General features: G+C 44.6%; 1 long non-coding RNA gene across 11 annotated transcripts in view; it reads left to right on the top strand.

Moving 5' to 3' along the window:
* Positions 1-15,000, top strand: part of LOC127008170 (uncharacterized) — a 160,152-nt gene that overhangs the window by 19,805 nt on the left and 125,347 nt on the right. For 4 of the 11 annotated variants that reach the window (XR_007760888.1, XR_007760896.1, XR_007760897.1 and 1 more), the window contains exon 1: positions 11,448-11,611. This is a non-coding gene — a long non-coding RNA (uncharacterized LOC127008170). Of the gene's footprint in view, positions 1-5,623; positions 5,814-7,061; positions 7,119-11,447; positions 11,612-15,000 lie in introns of those variants that run through there. The other 7 variants (XR_007760889.1, XR_007760890.1, XR_007760891.1 and 4 more) reach the window with 4 other exon arrangements.

Below are 15,000 nucleotides of genomic sequence, written 5' to 3'. Positions count from 1 at the left end.
AACAAGTATAAAAAAAAGAAACAATATTCTTTTCTCCGGCATCAACTCTTAGAAACTCTCCTTCACGTTAAAACCCTAAAAAAAAAAAAAACAACTTAAAAAAACACAGTAAAGGAACAATGAAAATACGGAAGACCTGAAATGAAGCAGCGGTCGAGTGGTTTTCTTTCTCTTTGAACCCTCGCTTTCCCCTCCCCCCTAACCCTCCCCCCCTTGTCCATCACCACCTCCCTTCCCCCCCCTTAGAGCAGGAACCCTCTCAGGAGTATACGTTTTCCTTCCATTAGCTCACGCCTCCACTTCCTCCTCCTCTTCCACCTCCACCTCCTCCACCTCCTCCTCCATCACCATCCTCCATACCATCTTCCCGCCACCTGGTGCATTGGGGGCGTATGGTGACAGCGGGAAGAAAAAGGAGAAAGAAAAAGAAAAGAAGAAAGAGGAGGAAGAAGAGGACGAGTTAGTGGGCGGTGGAGGTGATGGTGGAGGTGAAAGGGGGGAGGGGGGTTGCTGTGTGTGTGGGGGGGGAGGAAGGGTTATGGTGTGTGTGTGTGTGTGTGTGTGTGTGTGTGTGTGTGTGTGATAAGAGGGATGGAACGAGCATTTAGTGTTGTTGATGCTGAATTGGTTACGCGTCTCTCTCTCTCTCTCTCTCTCTCTCTCTCTCTCTCTCTCTCTCTCTCTCTCTCTCTCTCTCTCTCTCTCTCTCTCTCTCTCTCTCTCTCTCTCTCTCTCTCTCTCTCTCTCTCTCTTCACTGTCCTATTTTCTCCTCGTCTTCTTTTATACACAACCTTCTGTCTCTCTACTCCTTCTCTCCCTCTACTCTGCCTCCTTCCCTCTCCCTTCCTCCCTCTTCTCCCTCCTCCCCCCCCCCGGATCATTTGAGGAGGTGGATCAATCTTCATAAGGACGCCGCATCCATCATCACGCAAGCCAGAGATGCTTTCCTCCTCCTCCTCCTCCTCCTCCTCTTCTACTTCTTCATCTTCCCCTTTGTCATCTCCGTCCTCCACCTTAAATTCCTTCTTCAAATCTTCCTGCTCCTCCTTCTCCTCCTGCCACTTCAAGTCTTCTTCTTTCTCAGCCTCATTTTTGTCCTCCTCCCTCCTCCTCCTCCTCCTCCTCTTCGTTCTTCAATATCTTTTCTCCCTTCTTTCTTTTCTTCGCCTTATTTATTCGTTAAGTTTCCTATCTTGAAATTCGCTTCTGATTCTGGCTTTTTATTTTATTTTATTTTATTCCGCTTTTATTTTCTTCGCATTCCTTCTTTTCCTCCTCTTGAATCCTATCTGTCTTCATTCCTTCCATCCCTTGATTTATTTCCTTCCCTCTCACATTATTATTTTTTTTCCTTTCGTCTCATTTTTTTTTTCTTTCCTTTTTCTCCATCCTTTTATTTATTTATTTTTTTCTTCCACACTTTGTCTTCTGTCATTAGTGGGTTTGTGTGGTTTACTCTCCCCCTCCTCCTCCTCCTCCTCCTCCTCCTCCTCGTACCATCTGCCTTACTTTTCAAGCTTTCCTCTCCTGCTACCTCATTTCTTTTCCATTAGAGTGTGTGTGTGTGTGTGTGTGTGTGTGTGTGTGTGTGTGTGTCTAAGGCCCGAAAAGAAACTGAAGAAACGGTAATTACAGAACGAGACTTAGGAATTTCTCTGTAGGCCTCGTTTTATTTTTATTCTCACCAGGTCTTGTAGAACTTCATCTTTTTTGTTATCATACTTTGCTTTTTTTCCCTTCCTTCTCTTTGGCCGGTCCTCGTTATTAGTTAAAAGAGGGGATAAAAAGATGTTTAATTACAGCATCTCCCCGACCGAAAGAACACCCCCCAACTTTTTCTTCACCTCCTCCTCCTCCTCCTCCGCCTCCTCCTCCTGAATCACCATTGCCTCACTCTCGTCTACTTCTTTCTCCCTCGTAACAATAGTCGAGGTCTACACTAATATCCGCGTTCGAGTCTCTCCTTATTGTCCATTAGAAAGAGGAGGTGGAGAAAAAGATGGAGGAGGAGGAGCAGGAGGAGGGGGAGGAGGAGGAGGAGGAGGAGGTATAGGTTTTCTTTCTCCTATTTCTTCACAGGCAGCTGGATCGACGGTCTAGAGAGAAGGATTTTATAATACGTGAAGGGATGAAGGGGAGGGAAGGGTAGAGGGAAGGGAAGAGGAAGGTTAGGGAAGGGAAGAAGCAGGGGCAGGGGAGAGGGAAGGGAAAGGAGAGGAAAATGAGGGAAAGAAGGAGAATGGGAAGGGAGGAGGAAGGGAGAAAAAGAATGGGAAGGGAGGAGGAAGGGAGAAAAGGAAAGGGAAGGGAAGAGGAAGAGGACAGAAGGGAAGGGAAAGTAAGGGAAGGGAAGGGAGAGAAAGGAAGGGAAGGGAAAGGATGTGGAATGGAAGGGAAGGAAAAAAGAAGGGAGAGGGAGGGCAGGGAAGGAAGAGGAAAAGGAAGGGCAACGAAGAGGAAGGGGAGGGAGAGGAAGAGGAATGAAAAGAGGAAAGAGGGAATGGAACAGGTAGTTGAGGGATTGAAAGAGGAAGGGGAGGGAAAGGAAAGGGAGGGAGGGGAAGGGAAAAGGAGAGAAATGGGAGGGAAGGGAAAGGGAGAGGAGGGGGGGGGGGGTAACCGGGCGCCCTTCCTCGAGGTTTCACTTCCCTTCCGTACTAGAAAACGAGACATTGAAAGCTTTCCTTGTTATCCTAGTGGACTTGTACCCTGCAGCGACAGTGTTACGCCTCCCGTCCCCTCCTTACCCCCCCCCCTCTCTCTCTCTCTCTCTCTCTCTCTCTCTCTCTCTCTCTCTCTCTTTATCTATCTATCTATCTATCTCTCTCTCTCTCTCTCATACAATGTTTCTGGTTCACTTATCTCTTTAATCATATCCTTGTTTGCGTCTTTATCGTGTTTTCTTCTTTACCATCTTCTTCTTCTTCTTCTTCTTCTTCTTCTTCTTCCTCTTCTTTCACCACCACAAAGTTTTCCTCGTCCCCTTCTTACTTTATTTCCTTCTCAGTTCTTTTTTTCCATATTTCTTTTATTCTGCTTCGTCTCCTCCTCTTCTTCCTTCTTCATCTTTTCCTCCGCCTCCTCTTACTTCTCCGCCTCTTCTTCCGCCTCCTCCTCCTCCTCGTTGTCGTCCCACGCCGCCTATTTTTCCTCCATTCTGCGGTCTTACCTTCCACTTCATTCCATTCAGTCGTCTCCACTTCACTCCACTCGCTTCCACGCCGTTCCACACACTCTATATGCCATTTCACCTTCCACCATCTTTCACTCTCCACCTTGCCTCCTTGACCGCTTTCTCCATCATCATCATCATCATCATCATCATCAAGTTACTCTTTATCTACCTTTATTTTTTTTACCTGTTGCTATTATTATTATTTTCCGTTATCCACTCTTGAGGTACGATATTTTTTCCCTTGCTCCTCTAGATTTTCCGATCCATTACATAATTATATATATACCCTGTGTTCTCTCTCTCTCTCTCTCTCTCTCTCTCTCTCTCTCTCTCTCTCTCTCTCTCTCTCTCTCTCTCTCACACACACACACACACACACACACACACACACACACACACACACACACACACACACACACACACACACACAGTCTCTGATTTACGTTGCTGATTAAGAAAATAAAAAGACAAAAACAGTTGCAGAATAATTTTTCACGTCATTTTTTTTTTTAAGAGGAAACAGGAGTAAGGAGAGAGGAGGAAGCAGAAATATGGAGGGAGGGAGGAAGGAGGAGGAGGAGGAGGGAAGTGTAAAAAGAAGCTCCTGGAACACTTACGTTTGTGTGTGTGTGTGTGTGTGTGTGTGTGTGTGTGTGTGTGTGTGTGTGTGTGTGTGTGTGTGTGTGTGTGTGTACGCGCATTGTGTTTTTATTTCAGTTGCTTTTCGTCGATATGCGTAAAAAATGTTTCCCTGTTTTTTCTTTCTTTCATTTCCATCGTGTTTTTTTCCTCCGATGCTTGGCAGATTTCGGTAATGCGTTTTGCCTTTATAATTTTTTCTTATGATTGTTGGATGAGTATTGTAGTAAAGAACAACGTGATGAGCATATTCTCTCTCTCTCTCTCTCTCTCTCTCTCTCTCTCTCTCTCTCTCTCTCTCTCTCTCTCTCTCTCTCTCTCTCTCTCTCTCTCTCTCTCTCTCTCTCTGCTCTTCTTCTTCTTCTTCTTCTTTTTCTTGCTCTTCTTTTTTCCTTTTCTTCTTCTTCGTCGTTTTGTTCTTGTTCTTCTTCCTCTTTTATTTTTTCTTCCTTTTATTTCCCATCCTTCCTCTCTCCCTCTCTCGCTCCCTCCCTCTCTTAACCCTACAACATAAATGTATAAAAAAATGTATTCGAGGAGTCCAAAATACACGAAAAAATAAGAGGAAAAAACACGTCAATTTATTTAAACACTTTCTTCTCTCACTCACATTTTGTTGTTTAGTTCTGAAGCTGCCGCGTGGAAACTCTAATGACGTGTCGAAGGGGGAAGCGAAGCGAGAAGAGGAGGAGGAGGAGGAGGAGGAGGAGGAGGAGGAGGAGGAGGGAGAGAAGGACGAAGAGGAGGAGGAAGTGAAGGAGAAATGAAGGAGGAATAAGGAGGAAGAGAAGGAACAAAGAGTGGGAAGCCGAGCGAGAAGATGAGGAGGAGGAACTGAAGAAGGAAAAGAAGAGGAGGAAAGGAAAGAAAAATGAGTGAGAAGGAAGGAGGAAAAGAAGAAACAAAGAGGAAGAGGAGGGAGAGGACGAAGAGGTGGATCAAGTTAGAGAGAAATGAAGGAGAAGGAAGAGGGAGAAGGAGAAGGAGGATGAAGTTAAAGAGAAATGAAGATGGAGAAACGCGAAAGAGAGGGAATATAGAGGAGGAGGAGGAAGTGAAGGAGAAATGAAGGAGGAGGAAGTGGAGGGTTGTTTTAAAGCTGTGAATTAACGCGGAGCAGGAATTGGCGTGACGGCGAGGAGGAGAAAGCAAACACGAGTGAGGAGAAAGAAAATATAAAACGAGCAAATGAGGGCAAACAGAGGAGAAAACGGGAGAAAAAAGTTGTAATCACCTCTTCCTCCTCTTATGCCTACTTCTCCTCTTCCTCCTCCTCTTTCTCTCCTACTCCTCCTCCTCTTCCCGAAAAGTGCGTTGGATTCGGAGCTGGAGTGTTTGTACTAATGGGGTGGTGATGGTGGTGGTGGTGGTGGTGGTGATGGCTGTACTCAGAGTTTTGTTGTACTTGATATTCGTGTTGGCTGTTCTGCGTTCATGGAGTGTTGCTTGGATAAGATCCGTTGGGTTTTTGGTTGGGTTAGGTACGGTTAGGATGGGCTATGTTAGGCGTTTGATTTGATTTAGGTTATCCTCAAAGATGTAATATATCCGTGTTATCTATTGCGGGTTACTGTGACAAAGCAATACGTTAAGTTAATTTTGGCTTGGTTGGGTAATCCTTATGTTAAATGATATTATAAAGAACTTTCTACACATGAGAATAATACGCACTTTATCAAATAGAGTTATGTTTGGTGTTGTGGGTATTTTGATTTTGAAATGCATGAATTTTATGGAGAATATGAACTTGCTACCTCTTCGGTCATACGCATATAACAGAGATGAACTAATAGTACTGTTTTACACAGGAAGGAAGAGGAGTAGAAAAGGAAAAGGAAGAGGAGGAGTAGAAATTCAACCACGACCTTTTTTAGTCACAAAACTACCATCACCATCACCGATACTACGACTATTACAGCCCTCTCGTGTAGTAACATCCACCACCATCACCACCACCATCGACACCACCACTACCACCACCACCCAACCAACGTATAGGTAGGTACAGCGGGGGGGCGGCGGTGTGGTAATGGCAGCGGCGGCGGTGTTAGAATAGTGATGAGGGCTGAGAGGCATTAAGGGAGAGGAGGGGCCTGTGAACACCTCCTGCGGCTCCATGTGGCACTGTTGGCACCCTCAGCGGCAGGCGTGGAGATAATGCTGACGTTTGAATGCAGCCAGCGGGCACCCTCCACGTCACCCTCACCCGAAGACTTCTCCCTCCCTCCCTCTTCTGCCTCCCTCTACTCGGCTCGCCCCTCTTCCTCTTCCTCCTCTGATCCTCTTGTTTCTATGCATTTAAGATAATTTTTTATTCCATCCTTCTTCCTATTTATCCTCCTTCACTTTTGTATGCTTTATCATGTTTTCCCTGATCTCCTCCTCCTCCTCCTCCTCCTCTTTCTCTTCCTCTTTGGCCCTTGTCACCATGCATTTGAAGGTGATTTTTGTTTCCTTGTGGCACGTCACTTTATCCTATTTCATAACTCTTTCTGCTTTATCATGTCTCCCTCCCTCCATATCTGCTCCTCTTACTTCTCCTATTCCTCCTCTTTGGTTCTTTTGTCTCTACGCATTTTAAGGTAATTTCTGTTTCGTTGTGGTCTATCTAAGTATACTTCCTCCTCTCTATCCTCCTCCTTCACCTCTTACTAATTTGTCAAGTTTCATTCCCTTCGCCTCTTCCCAGTTTCTAGTTTATATCTACCTTCCTTTTATTCTCCCCTCTGTCATATCCTTTCCCTCGTTCCTTCGTATTCTTGTGATAGGTAATACATTGAAGTTTTTTTGTTTTGTTTTTGCTATTGATTATAATTTATTAACACGTTTTTTGTCTTGAAATTTGTTTTGTTTTGGCTTGCATTTTGTGATTTGTTTTTTCTCTTGTTTTTTTTTGTGTGTGTTTTCGTGTTTTTGGATTTTTGTCTCATTCTTGTATTCCTATTAATTATCAACACTTTTTTGTCTTGTTTTTTGTCTTGTTTTACATGTTTCTTGTTGTCTCGTTTTCTTCTCGTAATTTTGTCATTTTTTGTCTTGTTTGTCTTCTTTTCTCTCGTTTCTTGTCTTGTTTTATATGTTTCTTTTTGTCTCGTTTTCTTCTCGTACTTTTGTCATTTTTTGTCTTGTTTGTCTTCTTTTCTCTCGTTTTTTGTCTAGTTCTTGTCTTGTTTTGTCTTATTTCTTGTCTCGTTTTGCCTTGCTTATTATGTTTATTATTTTTTTTTGTCTTGTGTCCATTTTCAGATACCTCAAGCGGATCTTCTACCTGTCTACCTCCCCCTCCTCCCCCCCTCTGCACAGGTAATCCGTGACCCAGTGTGTGTTTAGGTGTAGTTTCTTCCTCTTCCTTCCATTATTTACACCTAGTCGGCGCGCACCTGGCCAGCGACACACCTGGACCGAGGCAAAGCTCCACAGGAAGAGTCGTAACCCGGTTTTATTAGCGACATAAACTTTCTCTATTTAACCCTTGACACTTCTATCTTTTTTTTTTTCCTCTCACTTCCTCTTCCTCTTCTTCTTCCCCTTCCTCGTCCTCCTCCTCCTCCTCCTCCTCCTCCTCCTCCTCCGTGACCTTTTTTTTTATATTCAATTCTATTTTGTTTTGTTTTTATATTTTTTTGTATACGTGTGTGTGTGTGTGTGTGTGTGTGTGTGTGTGTGATTGAGGTTTTATTATGATCGGTTTGCCTTTGTCTGTCTGTCTGTCCGTCTGTGTCTGTTTGTGTGTGCATCTGTCTGTCTGTCTGTCTGTCTGTGTCTGTTTGTGTGTGCACCTGTCTGTCTGTCTGTCGGTTTTCTCTCTCTCTCTCTCTCTCTCTCTCTCTCTCTCTCTCTCTCTCTCTCTCTCTCTCTCTCTCTCTCTCTCTCTCTCTCATTCTTATGGGCATGCTTTATCTCTTTCCAATCTCTTCCTCTTCATTCATTTACTGCGAAATGCAAATACAACTATTGATCAGGTTCATGCTTGTTTATATATTTTTTCTTTCTCTTCCGCTTCCTCTTTCTTTTCATCTTCATTTTCCACCGATTTTTTTTCTACCCAATTTCTTTTGCTTTCTCCCTTTCCCTCTTGCTCTTACTATTCCTTTGCCTTTTCCTCTTTCACTTTCCTCTTATTTCCTGCTTCTCCTAATTAATTTTGCTCCCTTTTATATCTTCTGCAAGCTCCTTATCCGTGTATTTCTTCTCCTCATCCTTGCTATTCCCATCTTCCGCCTATTGCATCCCTCCTGCTCCTCCTCCTCCTCCTCTTCCTCCTCCTCCTCCTCCTCGTAATTCTTTCTTGTTTCATGGATTTGTTTGTGTGCAGTTTATGATTTATATGCTTGTGTGTGTGTGTGTGTGTGTGTGTGTGTGTGTGTGTGTGTGTGTGTGTGTGTGTGTGTGTCTGACAAGGGCCAACACATGGTGGTGATGGTGGCCCTGGTGTTTGTTGTGGTAATGGTGATGACAGGGGCCTGGAGGTGGTGGTGAAGGTGGTGCCTTGATTTCGTAACTGTTGGCGGTGGTGGTGGTGGTGGTGGTGGAAGTGGTGGTGAGAATCGTGGTACTGGTTGTGGTAATGGTAATACTAATGATGATGATAGTGATGATGGAGGTGGTGGTGATATTGCTGGTGGTGGTGATGGTGTTAGCTCAAATTCATGGTAGTGTTGTTCGGAATGGCTTTTATAATGACAGTGATAATGATGATGAAGAATGGATAGTGACTGCGGGGTAAATCTGGTGATAGTGGCGATGATAAAAGTGGTGGAGGTGGTGATAATGATGATGATGATGGAATTAAAATCTCGGACAATCTATATATATTTACTGGGATAGAACGACAGAAAAGTAGATCGTTAAGTAAACTGATTAAAGAAAACACCCACATAAAAAGGGAAATAATAAAAACAGTAAGAAGTTAAGAAATATAAAAGATAGTAATGACGAGACGAAAGATAAATAACGATAAGAGGAGAAAGAAGTGTAAACAAGAAGAAGAAAGAAAGATTCCGAAACGTAAGATAAGGATAAGGATTGATAATTATAAAGAAGAGAAGCGTAGAAAGAAAGTGAAGAGGATGCGGAGAAAGAGAAGGAAGACAAAAACGTAGAAAAGTGTAAAAAAATAGAAGAAAAAGAAGAAGAAGAAGAGGATGCGGAGAAAGCGAAAGAATACAAATACGGAGAAAGAAATGTAAGAAGAAGAACAAGAAGATGCGAAGACAGAAAGAAGACAAAAATGGAGAAAGAATTGTAAAAGGAAGAAGAAGAAGAAGAAAATTAAGAGTATATGGAGAAAGAGGAAAGACGTAATTGGAGAAAAAAAGTGTAAACAGAAGTAGAAACAGAAGAAGAAACAGAAGAAGACGAAGAAAAAGATGTGGAAAGGGGAAGAAGACAAAAACGGAGAATGCAGTATAAAAAGAAAAAGAAAAAAGGGGATGCGGAGAAAGAGGAAGGAAGACAAAAACGGATGATGCAGTATAAAAAAAAAAGAAGGGGATGGGGAGAAAGAGGAAGGAAGAAGACAAAAACGAAATGGTGGGGAGCAAAGAGGACTGAAGTGATAACGCGGGACAGGGCGTGATTAACATTAAATTTCATGCACGCCGCTGTTTGTTGTTTGTGTTTGCGTGTGCGCGAAAACAATGCTAGTTGGTACTTTGTCTGTTTGTTTGCCGCCGTGTTTGTCTGACTTGATTGCTGACGTTTTCAAGGGAATCGTTATATTTTTCGCACCTTTCCTGTTAACTTTCCAAAATTATGAATATTACCTTTTAGCCAGAACGTACTATTTGTCCAATCCAGAAATTCAAACATTTTTCTATTTATTTTTTTAGTTTACTTTCTATTATTGTTGTCTTTCCTTTTCTTCCCATAAGGTGAATTTGTAAAGGATGGTGATGAAAGTTCAGGATAAATAAGATCAAGGAAAACGGTGAGCAAGATGTATCCTAACTGAGGAAAATATTATATACATGAGCTAAAATAGTACCTTGTTACGTTAATGACAAATCTACAGAAATATCGATTTTAAATGGAAGAGAATTGAGATCTTGCTACACATTACTTTCTTCTACTCTTGCTCACCACTATGCTGTCCAAACTCCATATGCAAGATTTACCAGTACCTTTATTTTTCATCCATGTCACTGTTTAACTCTTGAACGTCTTTATTGCTGTCCGAAATCTTCAAGCAAGAGTTGACCAGTCCTTTAATTTTTCATCCATGTCATGTGTTAACTTTTGAACATCTTCCTTTTGCAAATATTTCCTCTTACCTATGACTTGAACGCTGTCAAGAGGGGAGCGTCAAGACACGTCCATAACCTGATTATGATAATTCTTTCGAAGCTCCTCCTGTCTTCTGTTTGTGAGGCCAATGAGTGATTTACGAGCTTTTTGTGTGCTTTTTTTTGCCCTTGAACTGACTTTTTTGATCTGAAAAAAATAAAGGAAAAATCAACACACACACACAAACCTTTATCCTCTTAACACCAATGCATAGTCAAGGAGAGAGAGAGAGAGAGAGAGAGAGAGAGAGAGAGTCCCCCCCCCCCCCAAATGTCTTCAAACTAGCTGGACCGCATGCATCAATCCCCGGCGGCCAGTGTTCCTCAGCTGAATTATTATTGTCGAAAAACTCGCCAATTATAACCTGGGGCTCAACCTTTGGCTCCCCCACCTCTCTCTCTCTCTCTCTCTCTCTCTCTCTCTCTCTCTCTCTCTCTCTCTCTCTCTCTCTCTCTCTCTCTCTCGCTCTCTCTCTCTCTCTCTCTCTGTTAAGAGAGATACAGAGAGAGAGAGAGAGAGAGAGAGAGAGAGAGAGAGAGAGAGAGTATAAACGGTATGAAACCATTCTAGAAAACGGACGTGGGAGGCCTTTTGAATCCGAAACCCTTTTTTATAGAGCACTATATAGTATTTTTTGTGTGTGTGCTCAGTAGCGAGTGTATTGTGTTGAGTAATGAAAAAATGCCGTAAAAAAGGAAAAGCCGCTGCACTAAATGTTTTCCGGGTTAGGGACGAGCGTTTCTACGGTAATTCGTTCCTAAAAAGTTGCCGTTTAAATAAAGGCGGGGGCGAAAAAAGGTTAAAAGTACGTGCTCACGCGAAAATATCATAAAAAGTGTTTTAATCTACCCGAACCAGCGTGTGACGAAACACCGAAGCTTCGCGAACCCTCGACTCACCTGGGGGAGGGGGAGAGAGGGGAGGAGAAAGGAAGGGGGTGGCTGGGGTGCGGGGGAGGATTGTCTCTTTAGTGTTGGCTGGTGTACGATGATAACAAGTCTGGATGAGAATTTTTTATTTATACAAGGAAATCTATCAAAAGCGTACGATAACACATTAATCTTCGGGATGACATTATAATAAGTTTGCATAAGTTTGTATCCTTTAGACTGATGAGACCAGCTTTTCAGACCCCATCATTCTCTAGTCACTGAGATAGGTTGCCAACTGATAGAATGTTTAACCAGTGAGAAAGGGGGAGAGGGAAGGAGGTGACTTGATCGGCAATTACCAATGAGCGCCAAGGAGGGAGATCAAACTGGTGGGGAAGGGACAGACGGGGGGGGGGGGGATGTGAGGGAAGGAGGAGAGGAGACAGAGGAAAACGAAATGAGTAGGAGGCCGGCGTCGGGCAGGAATAGAGTGCCCTGTTACTCCTCTTAAGTTTCCGTTTCTTTGTGCTTCAGGAGGCGGTTGCAGGAGGCGTCGACGAAGAGGAAGAAGGATTGCGTGCGTGGCGTGGCATCAGTGGAGGAGGAGGGCCACGAGGACAGCGAAAACAGGAAGCGGTGGTGAGTATTCAGTGATGATGCATACGTTAGTGTAGTGAAGTGTGTCCCGTGCTGCATATTTCTGGAATTGTATGTATTTCCCGGCTAAAATACTCACGGTCTCTTTGTTATATAATGTAACCCTAACTATCCTAACTTAAACCGGGCCGAGTACTGAGTGTACATAACTACATGCATCTGAAGTATATGCATGATTGGCACCTCCCAGAGCCACTAAGCCGAGGGTGACGCGCGGGTCGTAGCCCTCACACTAACCACGTATTCCTCTTGTAATTATTCTCAGTCTATTACCAGCAAAAGTACGATGAGAAACTACTGAATATTCTGGCAGCTTTAACGTAGCCCAACGCAACCTAACTTAACCTAAACTCAAGCCACCCAACCCAACTCACCCCAACCCAATCCAACCTAACCTAACGTAACCCAACCCAATCCAACCTAACCTAACGTAACCCAACCCAATCCAACCTAACCTAACGTAACCCAACCCAATCCAACCCAACCTAACCCAACCCAACTCGGCCCAACCCAATCCAACCTAACCCAACGTAACCCAACCTAACCCAACCCAACTCGGCCCAACCCAATCCAACCTAACCTAACGTAACCCAACCCAATCCAACACAACCTAACTTAACCTAACAACCCAAGTCACTCAGCCCAACCCAATCCAACCTAACCTAACGTGACCCAACCCAATATAACCAAACCTAACCTAACCCAACCCAGCCATACCTTGCTTTACCCTACCTAACCTAACCAACCTAGCCTGACCTACACCCAACGTAAGCCGGGCCGGTACCAAACACTACTACAGTTCAGGAATGTGTCCGGACTGAAGTGCTGATGAGGGGATGAGGGAGGTAATGAGCCTTTGAGAGTGCGTGCGTTGTCTAATGGTGTCTAGGCGTGCGGCAGAAATTGTTTTGGTTGTTTGTAAGTGGTTGGGTGTGAGGGGTTGTGGTAGGTGCATGTGGTGGTGTGGTAGAGAGGGATAATGAGTGATGATCTTTTAAAGTGCTTAGGAGGGGGAAAAGGGTGTGTCTTAAGTTGTTGAGGGTGTGTTTGTCAGTTGTTGAGGGTGTGTTTGTCAGTTGTTGAGGGTGTGTTTGTCAGTTGTTGAGGGTGTGTTTGTCAGTTGTTGAGGGTGTGTTTGTCAGTTGTTGAGGGTGTGTTTGTCAGTTGTTGAGGGTGTGTTTGTCAGTTGTTGAGGGTGTGTTTGTCAGTTGTTGAGGGTGTGTTTGTCAGTTGTTGGATGTGCTAAGATGCTTCAGTGAGGGAGGACGTGATGGGTGAAGTGGTGGAGCAGGTTGTTTGGTGACGAGCTATTGTGAATGATGGTGTTTTAGTGCTTAGGGGGGTTAGTAAAGGTGTGTGTGAATGGTTAGTGTGTGCTTAGGTACTTCAGAGAGAGAGAGAGGGGGGGGGGGTAGCGGACTCGTTTGTTAGTGAGAAAGGAGGATTGTAAATGATAATGTTTAAATGTGCTTAGAGGGGTTTAGTGTATGAAGGGAGGGGAGGGAGAGTAACTAGTGTGAAGGATAGTTATGTGTGTGTGTGTGTGTGTGTGTGTGTGTGTGTGTGTGTGTGTGTGTGTGTGTGTGTGTGTGTGTGTGTGTGTGTCCGAGAAGCACTGAGTTGGTGTATGTAAATGTAATTAGAACAACTTTTACTCCTATACTTTCGACTAAGCATGACCGGGTTACATGATGCCCAAGAACAGGGAGGAGGAGGAGGAGGTGGTAGTAAAGTCAGTAGTGGTGGTGGTAGGGGGGGGGTGGGGGGGCAATGGGTACAGAATAACAACGTTGGCAGTGTTCTTGAGGTCTTTTGCTTGCTCCTCTCAAAAGCTTCATGCAGGGAGGTAAACACGCTGATATGCACTCATTACCCTCCCTCTGCCCACCTTCTCCTCCCCTCCCCCTCCTCCTGCCTCCCCCCCTCCTCCTCTTCGTCCACCTCCTCTCCTCCCCCTCTTCCTCCTCCTCCTCCTCTTCCTCTTCTCTTTCTCCTTTCTGCTCGTTAATACATGAACGTAAACTGTTCTCGCTAACGCACGCTAATACTAAGACCTAGAGAGAGAGAGAGAGAGAGAGAGAGAGAGAGAGAGAGAGAGAGAGGGGGGGGGGATTGCAGGAAAGGGTGGTGGGAGGAGAGGTTCTAGGCTGCCTTGTGTCCGGATACAAAGACTTGAATACGCCTACACAGCCTGGCGCTTTTGTCTCCCGGACGCTCGTAGTTTGATATTTACAGTCGCGTCCTCAAGTCTTTGTTATTTAGGAAAGGGAGAGAGACAGGTGGAGGAGGGGAGGTAATGAGACAGGTGTGTGTGTGTGTGTGTGTGTGTGAGAGAGAGAGAGAGAGAGAGAGAGAGAGAGAAGCAGGAGGGATGGAGGGAAGGAGATAAGGGAGGGAAAAGTAATGAGACTGGTGAAGAGATAATGACAAGAAGATGGAGTGGTAACGACACACACACACACACACACACACACACACACACACACACACACACACACACACACACACACACACACACACCTGTCTCACAGGAGTAAAAAAAAATATTAATCAACGTAATTGAGTTCAGAAAAAAATAGGAAAAGTTACTAAAAAGACAAATCATCATACAAGACTTTAATGCAGCCAGACATCCACTTAGACAACAAGCTAGACACACTAAATCAGACACACAGACAAACAGTACGGAAGACACACTGAATCAGAAAGTCGTACAGCAAGCTAGACACGTACAATCACGCGACCACAGACAGACAATGAAAGACATCCAGACAGACGGTACGCCAGACACACACTGAATCAGAGAGACGGACAGACAGACATACAGACAGACAGACTGACAAGCGGCTGATGGAGTGGTGTGCGTGATGTCATTAGCACGTGCACTGCGGGAAGTAATTAGACTCTTATTAGATTCAGGTGCGCCGGTGTGGGCTAATCTATTTACCTTTAATGAACACTGTGAAAAAATAAAGTACTTTGTCAACCGAAAAGTGAGCCCCTCCCCTCTCCCTCCTCTTCTCCTCCTCATCCCCTTTTCCCTACACCCCCCCTCCTCTCTCTCCCTTTCCCTCCTATTTACACTCCGTTATCCTCTCCCTCATTCTACCTCTCGCCCTCCCTCCCTTTCGCTCACTCTACTCTCCCTCCCCTCCTCTTCCTTCCTCCCTCCCTCTCTCCTCTTCCCTCTCCCATCTCTCCATCTGTACACCCCTCTCCCTCTACTTCCCTATTCCTACCTCTCACCATCCTACACTCATTTCCTATTCCTCCCTTCCCCCCCTCCCGCTCGACTCCTTCCCTCCTCTGTTCTACCACTACCACCCTCCCCCCTCTCCCTCCGTCAGCCAATCAGAGAACACCTACAGTAA

The sequence above is a fragment of the Eriocheir sinensis genome, chromosome 37 (assembly GCF_024679095.1).
Source record: "Eriocheir sinensis breed Jianghai 21 chromosome 37, ASM2467909v1, whole genome shotgun sequence".
Taxonomy (NCBI): Eukaryota; Metazoa; Arthropoda; class Malacostraca; order Decapoda; family Varunidae; genus Eriocheir; species Eriocheir sinensis.
The sequence above is the reverse complement of the archived record's forward strand: the minus strand, read 5'-3'. Positions and strand labels throughout refer to the sequence as shown.